We start from the raw sequence: 17,172 nt of genomic DNA on the forward strand, positions 1-17,172 counted from the left end.
CACATTGGTGGGAGTGGATCTTCTTTCCTCAGTCTACTGATTCAAATGCTAATCTCTTCAGGCAAAACCCTCACAGATGCACTCAGAAACAGTGTTTTATCAGCTATCTGGACATCCCTTTGTTCAGTCAAGTTGACACATAAAAAGTAACCATGATATAATCATAATTACCTCTGCAACGTTAATTTCCTTTTGCCATGTAACATTAATACATTCTCAAGTAAAATACCAGAGATTAGGAAGTGAACATTTTCAGAGGAGACATTATTCTGCCTTACACTTCAAAATAGTTCTTAAAATGAGATTCAGTTTATCCAAGATTATTTTTCATCCATTTATGGAATCATAAATAAATACTCAACTAAACTCAGCTAAAATTTGTTGAAAAACACCTGTGAGGTTGTCGGCCTCCACAATTTTAGTTCTGATCTCTTCACCTTTGTATTTGGTCACTGTCCAGTCACTCTTCCTGGAGACATAGAAATTGGAGAAGAACGTCTCTCCCCTTTGTTGACGACAGTTTTGTCCACCTCTAGTCAGGTCCAATTCAATTGAAAGAAGGGAGATCTGGTCTACAGGCACTACTAAGTACTGCTCACTAACACTTGCCATGGTCTTCTTCCCCAATCAGATGAGAGAGGGACAGAAAAAGCCAAACTAAGCTTTCAGTGGACAAGGATAGTACATGTCATGTTCCTGAACTCCTACTTGCTAACGAAGGCATAAAGGTAGCCATCACAAGGAGTCTATTGCCTAATAATTCTGCTCTAATTTATTATATATCCTGGATTATGTCATTTTAAATTATGTATTATCATCATAATCACTATTACCATTATTACTTGTATTAAAATAAGCCAAAATAAGTATGGTCAACCTCTACTTCAATTTGTCTTACTCTGGTTTAGTAATATGTAAGACAAATGTGTAGTGATGAGAAAACTCTAACAATTGGTTAAATCTGAAAGAGGAACAGCAATGATGAGTCTCTTTTTTTCTACTTCTTTTTCAGAGGCAACAAAACTAACCCTTCTATATCAAAAACAGCATGCAAGGTGTTCACTAACAAATTTAATTGTGTTCAGTCACTAGTAACTAGGGAAAGCTAACTCGTTTCATTTCTGGGTAGTAGTGGTTGCTTAGACTTCATGCTGGCTGTGATATGGTCCATGACTTGACCTCCAATATGCAAGAAGCATATTGCATACTGCTATGGTTAAAGTACCCATCAGCAGGGGTAGAGGGACACAGAAAATTATAAGTTTAATGTAGGGGAAATATGCATGTGAAAAACAGAAGCTAAGCTGTCCTGCCAAAGAGTATGTAAGAAATAGAATGAATGGTGTTCCTCCAGGGTTGTTTTTATCATTTATTTTGTGCTACAAATCTACAAAAAGTCACTTATATTGTTGGTAAATTTGTTTAATGATAATAAATCTTTTTAGAATCTTGACTTTAACAAAAGGAGTAAATTCATCCAATCCAAGAGCATGGAATATCTTTAAAAAAATGTGCATACTTCCTAAAACAATCTACAGATTGAATGGAATCCCTATCAAAGTTCCAACAACACTTTTCACAGAAATAGAACAAAGAATCCTAAAATTTATATGGAACAACAAAAGATCCTAAATAGCCAAAGGATTCCTGAGAAAAAAGAACAAACCTGGAGGTTCACACTCCCTGATTTCAAAATATACTACAAAGATATAGTAACCAAAACAACATGGTACTGGCACAAAAACAGACACACAGATCAGTGGAACAGAATCCAGAGCCCAGAAATAAACACACACATCTAATGGACACTTAATTTTTGACAAAGGAGCCAAGAACATATACTGGAGAAAGGAAAGTCTCTTCAATAAATGATGTTGGGAAAATGGGGCAGTCACATGAAAAAGAATGAAAGTAGATCATTATCTTTCACCATACACAAAAATTAAATGGATTAAAAATGGATTAAAGAATTGAATGTAAGACCTGAAACCATAAAACTTCTAGAAGAAAACATAGGTAGTACACTCTTTGACACTGGTCTTAGTAGCATATTTTCAAGTACCATGTCTGACCCGGCAAGGGAAACAATAGAAAAAGTAAACAAATGGTACTACATCAAACTAAAATTCTTCTGCACAGCAAAATAAACCATCAACAAAACGAAAAAACCACCTAACAATTGGGACAAGATATTTGCAAACCATCTATCTGATAAGGCATTAACATCCAAAATATATAAAGAACTCATACATGTCAACAACCAAAAAACTAAGAACCCAATTAAAAAATGGGCAAAAGATCTGATCAGACATTTCTCCAAAAACGGTACACAGATGGCCAACAGGCACATGAAAAGATGTTCAACATCACTAACTATCAGGGAAATGCAAACCAAAACTACAATGAGGTATCACCTCACTCCCATCAGAATGGCTGTAATTAACAAGACAGGAAATAACTGTTGCAGAGGATGTGGAGAAAAGAGAGTTCTCATACACTGCTGGTGGGAGTGCAAAGTGGTGCAGCTTCTATGGAAAACAGTATGGAGATTCCTCAAAAAATTAAGAATAGAATTACCATATGATGCAGGTATTCCACTGTTGGGTATTTATCCATAGAACATAAAAATATGAATGCGCAAAGATATATGCAACCCCTATGCTCATTGCAGCATCATTCACAATCGCCAAGACTTGGAAGCAACCATCAAGGGATGAATGGATAAAGAAGATGTGGTATATATACACAAAGGAATACTACTCAGCCATAAAAACAATGAAATCCGGCCCTTTGTGACAACCTGGATGGACCTTGAGGGTATTAGCTAAGTGAAATGAGTCAGAAGGAGAAAGTCAAATACTGTATGATCTCACTCATAAACAAAAGGTAAAAGCAACAAGAAACAAACACATAGAGACAGAGATTGGATTTGTGGTTACCAGAGGGGAAGGGGGGAGGGAGAGGAGCAAAAGAGGTGATTAGGCACATGTGTGTGGTGACGGATTGTAATTAGTCTTTGGGTGGTGAGCATGGTGTAATCTGTACAGAAATCAATATATAATGATATACATCTGAAATTTATATAATCTTATAAACCAATGTAACCGCAATAAAAAAGAAAGAAAGAAAGCAAAACGGGAAAAAAAGGAATTCCTCCCTCTGAAAAGTCAAAAGCATCTCAATCTGGGTTACTTTGCCCATTGTTGATCAATTTCAATATTGCCCCCTCATCATTATTAAAAAAAAGAGTAAATTCAATAAAGTATTAAATACTGAATATATTTATCAGATAATTTAATGAAGGAAGATTATCTTGCACAGAATTATGTTGATATTGATCATCTTCTAAGAGGACTATAATATTGCTGAGAACACAAAAAACAGAAGACACATGAAAACTAGATGAATAAGTAGCATCTATTTTAAAAGTTAATAGCTACTTTGAGAAAGTTTTCTCACAATCATTTAATGTGCAGATACAGATGGTGCAATTGCATACCCCTCTGTGATGCATGAGTTTTCACTTAGATCAGATGTTTGTTCTTCCAAATGAACTTCACTCAGTTTTTATTCCAAGTTGGCTTATGCACATAAAAAAGTGAAGTAAGACTTGTTAATGGGTTTATATCATTATCAGAAGATTAACTTTGCAAATAGTTAATTGATACCCAGCAAATGGAATGTCAGTTAAGTTCATCCCAATAGTAGTTTGAATTTTTTCCTCCAATTTATAGAATCAAAGATAAATTTTTGGAAGTTCATTTGGTTGAAGGTGATCATCTGATATTATTATGAATACTTTTTTTAAATTTAAATTAAAATTCAACAATAAAGGTGATACTAGTTTTTAGGAAGGGATAATATGCAATATAAACCTATGGAGCAGAAAAATACTTGAGGTTGGTTGTGGCATAAGAAGATATGGTATTCTGATCAAAATGGAATCTTCAGTTGTTGAAATTGTAAAATTACTTATCTACATAATTAAAGTAGTGGGTTTTTTTTGTAATGAAATTGATGTTGAATATGCAAAAATTATTCAGCATACCACATATTTTCTATCCTTGCTGTCTATTATCAACAGTAATTTAGCAATGTTTGAATTTTTTTTAAAAAACTACTTTGTAACCCTTTGTAAATCAACATAGGTATCCTACAATGATTGTTGAACTATTTGAAAATATGTAAACATATTCTTTTTTTTTTTTTTTTTTTTTATTTTTTATTTTTTTATTAATGTTATGATAGATTACAACCTTGTGAGATTTCAGTTGTACATTTTTGTTAGTCATGTTGTGGGTACACCACTTCCCCCTCCGTACCCTCCCCCCACCCCCCCTTTTCCCTGGTAACCACCAATCAGATCTCCTTCTCAATATACTAATTTCCACCTATGAGTGGAGTCATATAGAGTTCGTCTTTCTCTGACTGACTTATTTCGCTTAACATAATACCCTCGAGGTCCATCCACATTGTTGTGAATGGGCCAATTTCGTCTTTTTTTATGGCTGAGTAGTATTCCATTGTGTATATATACCACATCTTCTTTATCCAATCATTAGTTTCTGGGCATGTAGGCTGGTTCCACGTCTTGGCTATTGTAAATAATGCTGCAATGAACATAGGGGTGCAACGGACTCTTGAGATATCTGATATCAAGTTCTTAGGATAGATACCCAGTAATGGGATGGCTGGGTCATAGGGTATTTCTATTTTTAACTTTTTGAGAAATCTCCATACTGTTTTCCATAGTGGCTGTACCAGTTTGCATTCCCACCAACAGTGTATGAGGGTTCCTCTTTCTCCACAACCCCTCCAACATTTGTCGTTCTTGGTTTTGGATGTTTTTGCCAATCTAACGGGGGTAAGGTGATATCTTAGTGTAGTTTTGATTTGCATTTCCCTGATGATTAGCGATGATGAACATCTTTTCATGTGTCTATTGGCCATATTCATATCTTCTTTTGAGAAATGTCTGTTCATGTCCTCTGCCCATTTTTTGATCGGGTTGTTTGTTTTTTTGTTGTTAAGCAGTGTGAGTTCTTTGTATATTATGGAGATTAACCCTTTGTCGGATAAGTGGCTTGTAAATATTTTTTCCCAATTAGTGAGCTGTTTTTTTGTTTCAATCCTGTTTTCCCTTGCCTTGAAGAAGCTCTTTAGTCTGATGAAGTCCCATTTGTTTATTCTTTCTATTGTTTCCCTCAACTGAGGAGTTAAAGTGTCCGAAAAGATTCTTTTGAAACTGATGTCAAAGAGTGTACTGCCTATATTCTCTTCCAAAAGACTTATTGTCTCAGGCCTAATCTTTAGGTCTTTGATCCATTTTGAGTTTATTTTGGTGTGTGGAGAAAAAGAATGGTCAATTTTCAATCTTTTGCATGTGGCTGTCCAGTTTTCCCAGCACCATTTGTTGAAGAGACTTTCTTTTCTCCATTGTAGGCCCTCTGCTCCTTTGTCGAAGATTAGCTGTCCATAGATGTGTGGTTTTATCTCTGGGCTTTCAATTCTGTTCCATTGATCTGTGGACCTGTTTTTGTACCAGTACCATGCTGTTTTGATCACTGTAGCTTTGTAGTATGTTTTGAAATCGGGGATTGTGATTCCGCCGGCTTTGTTTTTCTTGCTCAGGATTGCTTTAGCAATTCGCGGTCTTTTGTTGCCCCATATGAATTTTAGGATTGTTTGTTCAATTTCTGTGAAGAATGTTCTTGGGATTCTGATTGGGATAGCATTGAATCTGTATATTGCTTTAGGTAGTATGGACATTTTAACTATGTTTATTCTTCCGATCCATGTGCAAGGGATGTCTTTCCATCTCTTTATGTCATCGCCTATTTCTTTCAAGAGAGTCTTGTAGTTTTCATTGTATAGATCCTTCACTTCCTTGGTTAAGTTTATCCCAAGGTATTTTATTCTTTTCGTTGCTATTGTGAATGGGATAGAGTTCTTGAGTTCTTTTTCTGTTAGTTTATTGTTAGTGTATAGAAATGCTACTGATTTATGCACGTTAATTTTATACCCTGCTACTTTGCTGTAGTTGTTGATTATTTCTAATAGTTTTTCTGTGGATTCTTTGGGGTTTTCTATGTATAAGATCATGTCGTCTGCAAACAACGAGAGTTTTACTTCTTCGTTACCTATTTGGATTCCTTTTATTTCTTTTTCCTGCCGAATTGCTCTGGCCAGCACCTCCAGAACTATGTTGAATAGGAGTGGTGAAAGTGGGCACCCTTGTCTTGTTCCTGTCCTCAGAGGGATGGCTTTCAGCTTTTGTCCATTGAGTATGATGTTGGCTGTGGGTCTATCATATATGGCCTTTATTATGTTAAGGTACTTTCCTTCTATACCCATTTTACTGAGGGTTTTTATCATAAATGGGTGTTGGATCTTGTCGAATGCTTTCTCTGCATCTATTGAGATGATCATGTGGTTTTTGGTTTTCATTTTGTTAATGTAGTGTATCACGTTGATTGACTTGCGGATGTTGAACCATCCCTGTGTCCCTGGTATAAATCCCACTTGATCATGGTGTATAATCTTTTTGATGTATTGCTGTAATCGGTTTGCCAAAATTTTGTTGAGGATTTTTGCATCTATGTTCATCAGTGATATCGGCCTGTAGTTCTCCTTCTTTGTGTTGTCCTTGTCAGGTTTGGGGATCAGAGTGATGTTGGCTTCATAGAATGTGTTAGGGAGTTCTCCATCTTTCTCAATTTTCTGGAACAGTTTGAGGAGAATAGGTATTAAGTCTTCTTTGAATGTTTGGTAGAATTCTCCAGAGAAGCCGTCTGGTCCTGGACTCTTGTTTTTGGGGAGGTTTTTGATTACCGTTTCTATTTCCTTACTTGTGATTGGTCTATTCAGATTCTCCATTTCTTCCTGATTCAGTTTGGGGAGATTGTAGGAGTCTAGGAATTTGTCCATTTCTTCCAGGTTGTTCAATTTGTTGGCATATAGTTTTTCATAGTATTCTCTTATGATCTCTTGTATTTCATTGGTATCTGTTGTGATTTCTCCTCTGTCATTCCTGATTTTATTAATTTGCGATTTCTCTCTTCTTTTCTTGGTGAGTCTGGCTAGGGGTTTGTCAATTTTGTTAATTCTTTCGAAGAACCAACTCTTTGTTTCATTGATCCTTTCTATTGTCTTTTTTGTTTCAATATCGTTTATTTCTGCTCTTATTTTTATTATTTCCCTCCTTCTACTGACTCTGGGCCTTGTTTGTTCTTCTTTTTCTAGTTCTGTTAGGTGTCGTTTGAGGTTGCTTACGTGAGCTTTTTCTTGTTTAGTGAGGTGAGCCTGTATTGCGATGAATTTCCCTCTTAGGACTGCTTTTGCTGCATCCCAAATGATTTGGTATGTCGTGTTCTCATTTTCATTTGTCTCCAGATAATATTTGATTTCTTCTTTAATTTCTTCAATGATCCATTGTTTGTTGAGAAGCGTGTTGTTTAGTCTCCACATTTTTGCACCTTTCTCTGCTTTTTTCTTGTAGTTGATTTCTAATTTAATAGCGTTATGATCAGAAAAGATGCTTGATATTATTTCAACTCTCTTGTATTTATTGATGTTTGCTTTGGTTCCCAAAATATGGTCAATCCTTGAGAATGTTCCATGTGCACTTGAGAAGAATGTGTAACCTGCTGTTTTTGGATGAAGTGTTCTATATATATCTATTAGGTCCATCTGGTCTAATTTTTCATTTAATTCTATTATTTCCTTGTTGATTTTCTGTCTGGATGTTCTGTCCATTGGTGTTAATGGTGTGTTGAGGTCCCCTACTATTATTGTATTGTTGTTGATGTCTTCTTTTAGTTCTATTAAGAGTTGCTTTACAAATTTTGGTGCTCCTGTGTTGGGTGCGTATATATTTATAAGTGTTATGTCTTCTTGGTGGAGAGTCCCTTTTATCATTATATACTGTCCCTCTTTGTCTTTCTTTATCTGTTTTGCTTTGAAATCTACCTTGTCTGATATTAGTATAGCGACACCTGCTTTCTTTTGTTCATTATTAGCTTGGAGTATTGTTCTCCATCCCTTCACTCTGAGTCTGTGTTTGTCTTTGGGGCTGAGGTGTGTTTCCTGGAGGCAGCATATTGTTGGATCTTGTTCTTTGATCCATCCTGCCACTCTGTGTCTTTTGATTGGGGAGTTCAATCCGTTTACATTTAGAGTGATTATTGAGACGTGGTGGCCTACCACTACCATTTTGTGTCTTGTTTTCCGGTTTTCTTCAGTTTCCTTTGTTTCTCGTCCCATGGTTTAATCTGTTCTGATGTAGAGCTGCTACTCTCTGTTGTTGTCCTTCTACTTATCTCCTCTGCTCTTGGTTTTGTAGTCCCTTTCCTTTTTTGGATTTTTCAGGAATGAGGGTTTTCCTGAGGATTTCCTGAAGAGGAGGTTTTGTGGCAATGAACTCCCTTAATTTTTGTTTATCTGGGAAAGTTTTTATTTCTCCATCGTATTTGAAGGATATTTTCGCTGGGTAGAGAATTCTCGGCTGTAGGTTTTTGTCCTTCAGATTATTGAATATATCATTCCACTCTCTTCTAGCCTGTAAAGTTTCTGCTGAGAAATCTGCTGATAGCCTGATGGGGGTTCCTTTGTAGGTTAGTTTCTTTTGCCTGGCTGTCCTTAATATTTTCTCCTTGTCGTTGACTTTTGCTAGCTTCACTACTATATGCCGTGGAGTTGGTCTTCTTGCATTGATAAAGTTTGGAGATCTATTGGCTTCTGTCACCTGAAGATCCATCTCCCTCACCAGATTTGGGAAGTTCTCAGCCATTATTTCTTTGAATAGGTTTTCTGCCCCTTTCTCCTTCTCTTCTCCCTCTGGTATACCTATAATCCTTACGTTGCATCTCCTAATTGTGTCTGATAATTCTCGGAGAGTTTCTTCATTTCTTTTAAGTCTTGCTTCTCTCTCCTCCTCTGCCTGCAACAATTCTATATTGCCATCTTCCAAATTGCTAATTCTTTCCTCCATATTATCGGCCCTACTGTTCAGAGCATCTAGATTTTTCTTAATCTCCTCTATTGTGTTCTTCATTTCCAGTATTTCTGTTTGGTTCTTCTTTATCGTATCAAACTCTTTTGTGACATAGCTCCTGAACTCGTTGAGTTGTCGGTCAGAATTCTCTCTTAACTCAGTGAGTATTTTAATGATGGCTGTTTTGAAGTCATCATCATTTAGGTTATATATCTCATTTTCTTTGGGATTGTTTTCTGTGTATTTGTTACTTTCTTTCTGTTCTGGAGATTTGATGTATTTTTTCATATTGCTTGATGATGTTGATTTGTGCCTCCGCATGGAGATAGAGTTTAGTTGCTCCTTTCACTTGTTTCAGCTGCTGCGGTGGGGGGAGCAGCTGTTTATACTTCACCAACCAGGAACCCTGTCCGTAGTTGCTAACTGGGCCTGGGCCCCTCTTCGTAGCCACAGTGGCCCTTTGGATTCCCTCCTCTGCCGTGGGGGCCGTCACGGGGGGCTTCAGACTGCAGGTGCCTACTGTTGTTGCCCACCTAGATGCGCTCTCTCCTTGGGGTCTGCAACGGTGTTATGGGCTTTTCCAGCGGCCAGGGGTGGGATCACTTTTATTTGTCGCTCGGTTGCTGTCGGCACCCACCAAATCTCACTTGTCCTCTATGGGTCGCAGGAGAGCTATTGGCATCTTCTACAGTCTGTGGTTAGTACACCTAGCTATGCTGCTTTTGCCCTGGGGTCTTCCAGCCTTGTGGCTGGCGGCTGGGTGCCTTCTACTGGTGCTGTGCAGAGGCTTTCCCTAAGGCTTCTGTGAGCCTGTAGGGTTTCCCCCTAGGCTACTAAGCTGGGTCTCTGGAACTCTCTCCAGCCCCAGTCCTCTCCGAGATCTCCGGCAATCCCTAGCCTCACCTGGTGGGCAACGGCAGCTGGGGGTCGCCCCGCCCTCTGGGCTTCTCTCCGGGCCTCTGCCGGGAGCTCTGAATGCTCAGCGTGGCCCCTCTGCTACCGGCAGACAGAGAGTTTTGTCTGCTGCCCGGGCGGAGCTCCGGCGCTTCTCCACCGGATCGTCGGACCCGCCTTTGAAAGTTCCCCCGCCCCGGTCCTCTCCGAGATCTCCGGCAATCCCTAGTCCCACGGGGCGGGCAACGGCAGCTGGGGGTCGCCCCGCCCTCTGGGCTTCTGACCGGGCCTCTGCCGGAAGCTCTGAATGCTCAGCGTGGCCCCTCTGCTACCGGCAGACAGAGAGTTTTGTCTGCTGCCCGGGCGGAGCTCCGGCGCTTCTCCACCGGATCGCCGGACCCGCCTTTGAAAGTTCCCCCGCCCCGGTCCTCTCCGAGATCTCCGGCAATCCCTAGTCCCACGGGGCGGGCAACGGCAGCTGGGGGTCGCCCCGCCCTCTGGGCTTCTGTCCGGGCTTCTGCCGGGAGCCCTGAGTGCTCAGCGTGGCCCCTCTGCTACCGACAGACAGAGAGTTTTGTCTGCTGCCTGGGGGAGCTCCGGCACTTCCCCTCCGGGTCGCCGATCCGGCCTTTGAAAATTCCCCCGCCCCGGTCCTCTCCGAGATCTCCGGCAATCCCTAGTCCCACGGGGCGGGCAACGGCAGCTGGGGGTCACCCCGCCCTCTGGGCTTCTGTCCGGGCCTCTGCCGGGAGCTCTGAATGCTCAGCGTGGCCCCTCTGCTACCGGCAGACAGAGAGTTTTGTCTGCTGCCTGGCGGAGCTCCGGCGCTTCCCCACCGGGTCGCCGGACCCGCCTTTGAAAGATCCCCCGCCCCGGTCCTCTCCGAGATCTCCGGCAATCCCTAGTCCCACGGGGCGGGCAACGGCAGCTGGGGGTCGCCCCGCCCTCTGGGCTTCTGTCCGGGCTTCTGCCGGGAGCCCTGAGTGCTCAGCGTGGCCCCTCTGCTACCGACAGACAGAGAGTTTTGTCTGCTGCCTGGGGGAGCTCCGGCACTTCCCCTCCGGGTCGCCGATCCGGCCTTTGAAAATTCCCCCGCCCCGGTCCTCTCCGAGATCTCCGGCAATCCCTAGTCCCACGGGGCGGGCAACGGCAGCTGGGGGTCGCCCCGCCCTCTGGGCTTCTGTCCGGGCCTCTGCCGGGAGCTCTGAATGCTCAGCGTGGCCCCTCTGCTACCGGCAGACAGAGAGTTTTGTCTGCTGCCTGGCGGAGCTCCGGCGCTTCCCCACCGGGTCGCCGGACCCGCCTTTGAAAGATCCCCCGCCCCGGTCCTCTCCGAGATCTCCGGCAATCCCTAGTCCCACGGGGCGGGCAACGGCAGCTGGGAGACCTCCGTGCCCACCGTGTCTCTCTCTGGGACCCTCCGGGCGCCCCGAGCACCAGGCCGGGTCTCCCCGCCAATGGCGGGGAGAGACTCTCCCCGCGGGCTCAGGTGTGCAACTCCAAAGTTTCCCTCTGCGTTTAGGAGTAATTGCGGGGGGTTTAAGTAGGGTTCTGGTCACCTGTTTCCACCGTCGCTCCTCTGTTGTGTTCTCGCTCCTGCCCTAGATGTGTGTGGATCCTCTGGGGGCGTCCGTTGGAAGAAAGCCGCTTGCGGGTACTAGGCTGCCCGTCGGGGTCGGAGAGTTTTCACCTATTTCCACATCCTCCCGGAGGAAAGTCCGTCCGCCTTCCGATGCATAGTCGCGTGGGTGTCTCAGACGTCCCGAGATGCTGTCTGGATATCCTTTGTCAAGCGATAAGTGTCCAATTAATTGTAGACTCGAAGGGCGAGAGACAAAGAGGACTACTCACGGCGCCATCTTGGAAGAATCTCGTAAACATATTCTAAAATTTTAGGTACCTTTTGTTCAAAATGATTTGGAAAATCTTTAATTGGAGTATTCAATGAACGTAGCACAAAGGAGTTCATATTTTGAAGCTATAAGCTAAATAAAATTATTGAAAACAAAGCTTATAAATTTAGTAGCATTGATTCCTACTAAAGCAAGTAGTAACTGAACAAATAAAATAATGAAGGTGTGAATGTTGTCCATGAGATAATCTGAAATTCTATAATGCTGCTGTGGAATATCTCAACCTGTGGGATGAATCCTTTGATCAGCCACCCATTTTTAATTGGTTACATTTATATTCTGTACTTCAATGGAAAGAAATTAGAAAAGTTTGTAGTATCTAAACCTGGAAACCTTCAAAATAATTATAAATAGACACGAATTATTTGACTTTTATTTGTAAAAATATTTTTAAGAAAGATATTCTAAATTGAGGCAAAAATCAAATAACTGTGAAAATATTGGGCCAGATGCTTATATGTTTAACTATAAAAACAGAATTGTGAATAATTTCTATTTAGCAGAATTTGACAGAGCTTAATAGACACTGTGACTGACTGAGCTTAACAGATACTGTGGCACCTATATTTAGAATATATTCTTGGTGAGAATATTATAAACTATAGAGAATACTCAATTAAGAGTATCACATTTAAAATCGATAACTATAAAAATCAATTTTAAAGAATATGATAAGAAATGTTAGAAAAAATCAAAATTCTAAGACAATAATAAGTAAAATTTTCAGAAACACACTAGAAGTATAATATCAAAAAGGAAAACTAAGAAACTGAAGAAAATATGCTAATATTATTATTTTAATATCTTTAATTATAGTATTGTAACATTCAAATAATTGATAGAAATAGTTTTTAAATATTTTCATTTAAGGTGCATATATCATTTTCATAAATAATTTTACCTTTGAAAATTTGTTTAAACACAATTTTTCATTTGTCCATTGACATAAAGCTGATTTTCTGGTTGATAATTTTTAATTAAAAAATATATATTTATTGCTTTCATTCCTTTTCAAAAGTGTCTTACTTGTGGATAATAAGTCATATGGTCAACATGCCCATCTTACTACTAAGTAACATCTTTGGTGGTCCAGCACAATAATCGACAAGAAGCCATTCATAAACTTTAGTAGCGATTGTGTTTGGGCCCTCATCGTTTGTGGATTTACATAATCTCCACACCATACTAGATTTATTAGCATTGCAAATAAAATTCTGGTTGACTCTATGGAACTCTCCATAACCTATTAGTCCCAATCTTTATGGTTTAATAAAGATTTCTATGAGGGTAGAATTTAACCATACGTCTTCACACCTGCTGTTGCTTTTCATCTTCTGAGCACTATCATGAACAGGATAAACTCAACCTGCTGGCCCTAAAGTTGGCATATGCTAGGTTGGGATGCTTGACCTCTTCTGCTAAAGGGCAGGCAATTAAGTCATTGAATGCCCTTTCTTGCAAGCAGTATCCATTCTACTCCAAGGATAGTAGAAGGAGTATTCCAACTTCCTGGTGATGCTTGTGAGAGCTGAGTCCTGACTTCAGATGGAGTCTTAACTTCCATTGATATCACAAAGCTTTGTGGACAGATCTAGTCTAGAACAGCTGGATTCCCACTAGCTTAAGGCTTCTTGAGTGTGGATGGATATCACCAACTGACACTCACTTCTAGAAGGACCACTGATCTCTAAAACCAACCCTATCAAGCTCTGTAAATAGGTACACGTAAGACACTGTTTTGACTATTACCTATTGTTAATATTTACTGTAATTCGTGACCTCTTCTGATTGAAAACCCATGACCACACACAGTAATTAGAAAACCTAAATCAGTGACTGAAAGCTTCAATTATGATCCAAGCCTACTCAAACTGCACATGTCCCTAAAGTGTTGAAATTAATGCTTTTAGTATGACCCTGTAGGTTACCCTGTCCTGTTTGACTCACTTGACAATTGCTATGCTCAGGCCATATATTCCAATCTAGTCCCACACTAAGCTACCTGGGAGCTATCCATCACCAAGACCAATGTTTAACCTTTAAAAATTTTGTTCTTTATGTATTATATGTATTATGTATTATATCTACCTTAGCCTAGGAAAATCATGATCAACTTGGAATCTCATTTATACCAAACAAGAGACTGACTTATTTGATAACTTGAGCTTGTCAATATCTTCCCTGCTAGGTAGCAAAACTAGTATTGGTGTAGCCTCTACATAAAGTTGAAATCTTTATAATTCCAAGCTTATCTTCTCATAATTAAAGAACTGTATATTGCATATATTTGTAGATTGAGGAGTCATGGTCTGGTTAGATGACCTCTTAACTTAGTCCTAAACATGATATCCTATCTTAGAATCTTAGAATCTTAGAATCTTAGAATGACAGTTGTTTACCAGCTACTAATAATGCCCTCTTGGCCATCCTCAATAAATCGACATCTTTCAGTTCTAAGATAAAGATCCTAGGCCAGCTTCAGTTCAGTCAAGGCATTCATAAAGGAATCAGCAATTCTGAATGGAAAACTTCTTGGTAAAATAAAGATTATCTGTATTTCCTGGTGTTTTACAGATACTACCATTGTTACACCCCACTCCGTCTCTGCAAGACCCTCTTATTCACACTGAATGCTCAACTTTCTGCATATAAAATCTTTGCTGGACATTGCGGCTTGCTGGGAAGGATTTCCCCTGGAAGACTTTGCCTCTCATCTTCAGTATGTGACAAAATAAGTTAATATCACCAACCAGGACAATCAGATGACACCTTGTCTCTTGTCACTTACTTCAGTTATGACAAAGATCTTTTACAAGCTACCTGTTTATCTTAACTTCTTTTTCCCTACGTATTACCAAGGTTGCCCATATTCTCCAAAAAAATTAAAAATTAAAAAAAAAATGAAGCTTCAGGAAATCAACAATCCACTTCAGTTAGGAGGACTTCTGTGTCAAACGCCCTATTGAGTTTCATTGATAATAAATCAACAAGTTTAAGGAATTATTAATCCATCTGATTATAAATGCAAATATTTATTCAAATTGCTGAGATTTATCTTTTGTCATGGTTCATAACCAAGAATGATTCTGTAATAGCCTACTATTTTATTAGCATACATATTTAGTTTGTTGCTAAATAGAATAGGTTTAAGGGTTTTTATTTATTTATTTTAATTTTATATACTAAAATTTGACAATTCTAATGGATGCTTCAAGGGACCATTCAGTTCCTGTATAATTTTTTTTAACATATTTTATCAGTTGACAAATAGCTTTGAGTATTAAGCTCAGTGTTGTATGGAGGGCCCTGTATGTGTGGGATCTTGGTGCACTTGAAAGCCACAGGAAAGTACTGTAGTTTATTCCTTTTCTACAAATGTATCTAAAATGCAGAACTAAATGTTATATGTGGGTGATTTAAACAAAAGTGAAGGCTGCTTTGACGATAGCATAAATCTCAAAAAAAAAACCTTATTCATCGATCTAATATCTTTGTTACCTCTATAGATCATAACTGACAATGACATAGTTATTAAGTTTCTTTTAGTGTATTCAAAATAAACAGTTTGGGAGCTGATTTATTTTGTTAAAAAAAAGACTTTAATTTTTTCTTAATATTGCTTCTGTTGTGTAATCTATTCCAATAAATTTCTTGTTGAAATTTCTATTGGAAGCAAAATTTTACCTGCACAGAGGTTCTGAAAGTCATTCAGAATTAAAGTAATACTTTCTGCATTTATTTGGCAGTTGATTTTTTTGTTGACATTATGGTGTGATTCTCTGGAACAATTGCTATGCAAAACACTTTCAATTCTTCAAAGCCCATGGTACTACACAGTAGGAGGGCTCAAACAACTAATGAACTTGAAAAGTCAGTACACTGAACTAGAAAGAAAAATAAAAGCAAAATCACAGACACTGAAAACGACATTTACATCATGAACTTTAGGGTAGGGTACAACATAACAGATGTTTGTGGAAGACAATAATAAAATAGAGGTTATGTAATTTCTAAATCTTAAACCAAGGGAAAACAAGGTATTTTATATTTCTTTGGGATTATCTTTAATTTTTTTTGTTTTGAATCACGCTTTAATACCTTATCAAACAGCAGTATAAGCAGTCTGAATAATACAGTCAGCAATACCTAATTGAAAATGTAATTTTATCATGCTAATATGGTAAAAGGTTCATTCAATTCAGGAAATTCTTGGGTCTGTTGTTCACAAAATATGGAAACACAGGATCATAATTGTGTAATTTAAGGTCATAAAAGGCATCTGGTCTCAATCTCCAGCATACAAATTGATTTAATTTGTTCATTGAAGAGTTGCATTCCTTATTGTGTTGGAAGTATCACATTTTTCTTGTAATTAAAGATAAATAATATATCCTTTTATTGTACAATCAATATTTTATTTAAAAACCTTTGTAAAAGGCATGGACTCTTTTCTAAATAATCAATGTGATTAAGAATATTTTTTAAAAGGTCACTTACAAAATTCTATTTTATTTAGATAAATAGCCTCTTTCTGGATGTCAAGTAATTTAAATACTTGAAACAATTTTAAAATTTTAAAAATAACTACATCATCTCTTCTCAATGATATGTATGACATGCGCTTTCAATTTTCTTAAAATAAAAATAAAATAATTACTTTGAAATGTATGTTTTGTTTGCTACGCGCAAAATTGACCAGTTTTAATGAAAAATAGAATAAATCCAAATAGGCAGTTTGGATAATTTGGATCATCAAAGAGGAAAAAGGAAAACAAACAAAACAAGTGGACAAACAAAAAGACAATCAGAACTTTTCCTTAATTCTTTTTTTCTTCCATCTGGCTGTATGTCATGAGACATACATATTTACATATATAACAATGTTTAGATAGAAAATAAGTTCTGTACTTCAAAGAAGCCATCTTCGAAGTCTCTGTATCCCTTCTAAAGAAAATTCCTTTGTTCAGAATATTTTTCTAATTCCTTGGAAATGTCCTGTAAATCAGTGACATGTGCTAGCTTTGTCATTCGCATTTTCAGAAGGCAAAGTTCTGTACAACCTTAGGTTATTTTTATGAAACAGATTCATTTCCAGAAATGAGAGTTGGTGACCATTGAGCACCTTCCAAAGAATGTATTCCTGACTCCTCCCGGTATGTCAAAAGAGAAATTTCACAAATTATTTTGAGAATAGAATCTTTGTTGGGCTAAGTGGAAAGTTCTGCAAGGTGATCATTAAATGTAAAGTTTTCACGTATTTGTTAAAAAAAACACAAACAAACCAATAAAATAATACCTATTATACTATAGAGGTATTCTAAGTTTTGAAGCTGATTATTTTTGCAATGAACCACATTTTGGTATTTTAATGCT

The 17,172-nt window shown here is 38.6% G+C and overlaps 1 long non-coding RNA gene across 2 annotated transcripts in view; it reads left to right on the forward strand.

Annotated features, from left to right (window-relative positions):
• LOC138921822 (uncharacterized) overlaps nt 1-16,463 on the forward strand; it is a 213,680-nt gene extending 197,217 nt beyond the window's left edge. The window contains exon 5 of one of the 2 annotated variants that reach the window (XR_011434695.1): nt 14,374-14,674. This is a non-coding gene — a long non-coding RNA (uncharacterized lncRNA). Of the gene's footprint in view, nt 1-14,373 lie in introns of both variants that reach the window. The other variant, XR_011434696.1, reaches the window with a different exon arrangement.
• Nucleotides 16,464-17,172: the final 709 nt, after the last annotated feature.

This window comes from Equus caballus, chromosome X (genome assembly GCF_041296265.1).
Source record: "Equus caballus isolate H_3958 breed thoroughbred chromosome X, TB-T2T, whole genome shotgun sequence".
NCBI classification, from domain to species: Eukaryota; Metazoa; Chordata; class Mammalia; order Perissodactyla; family Equidae; genus Equus; species Equus caballus.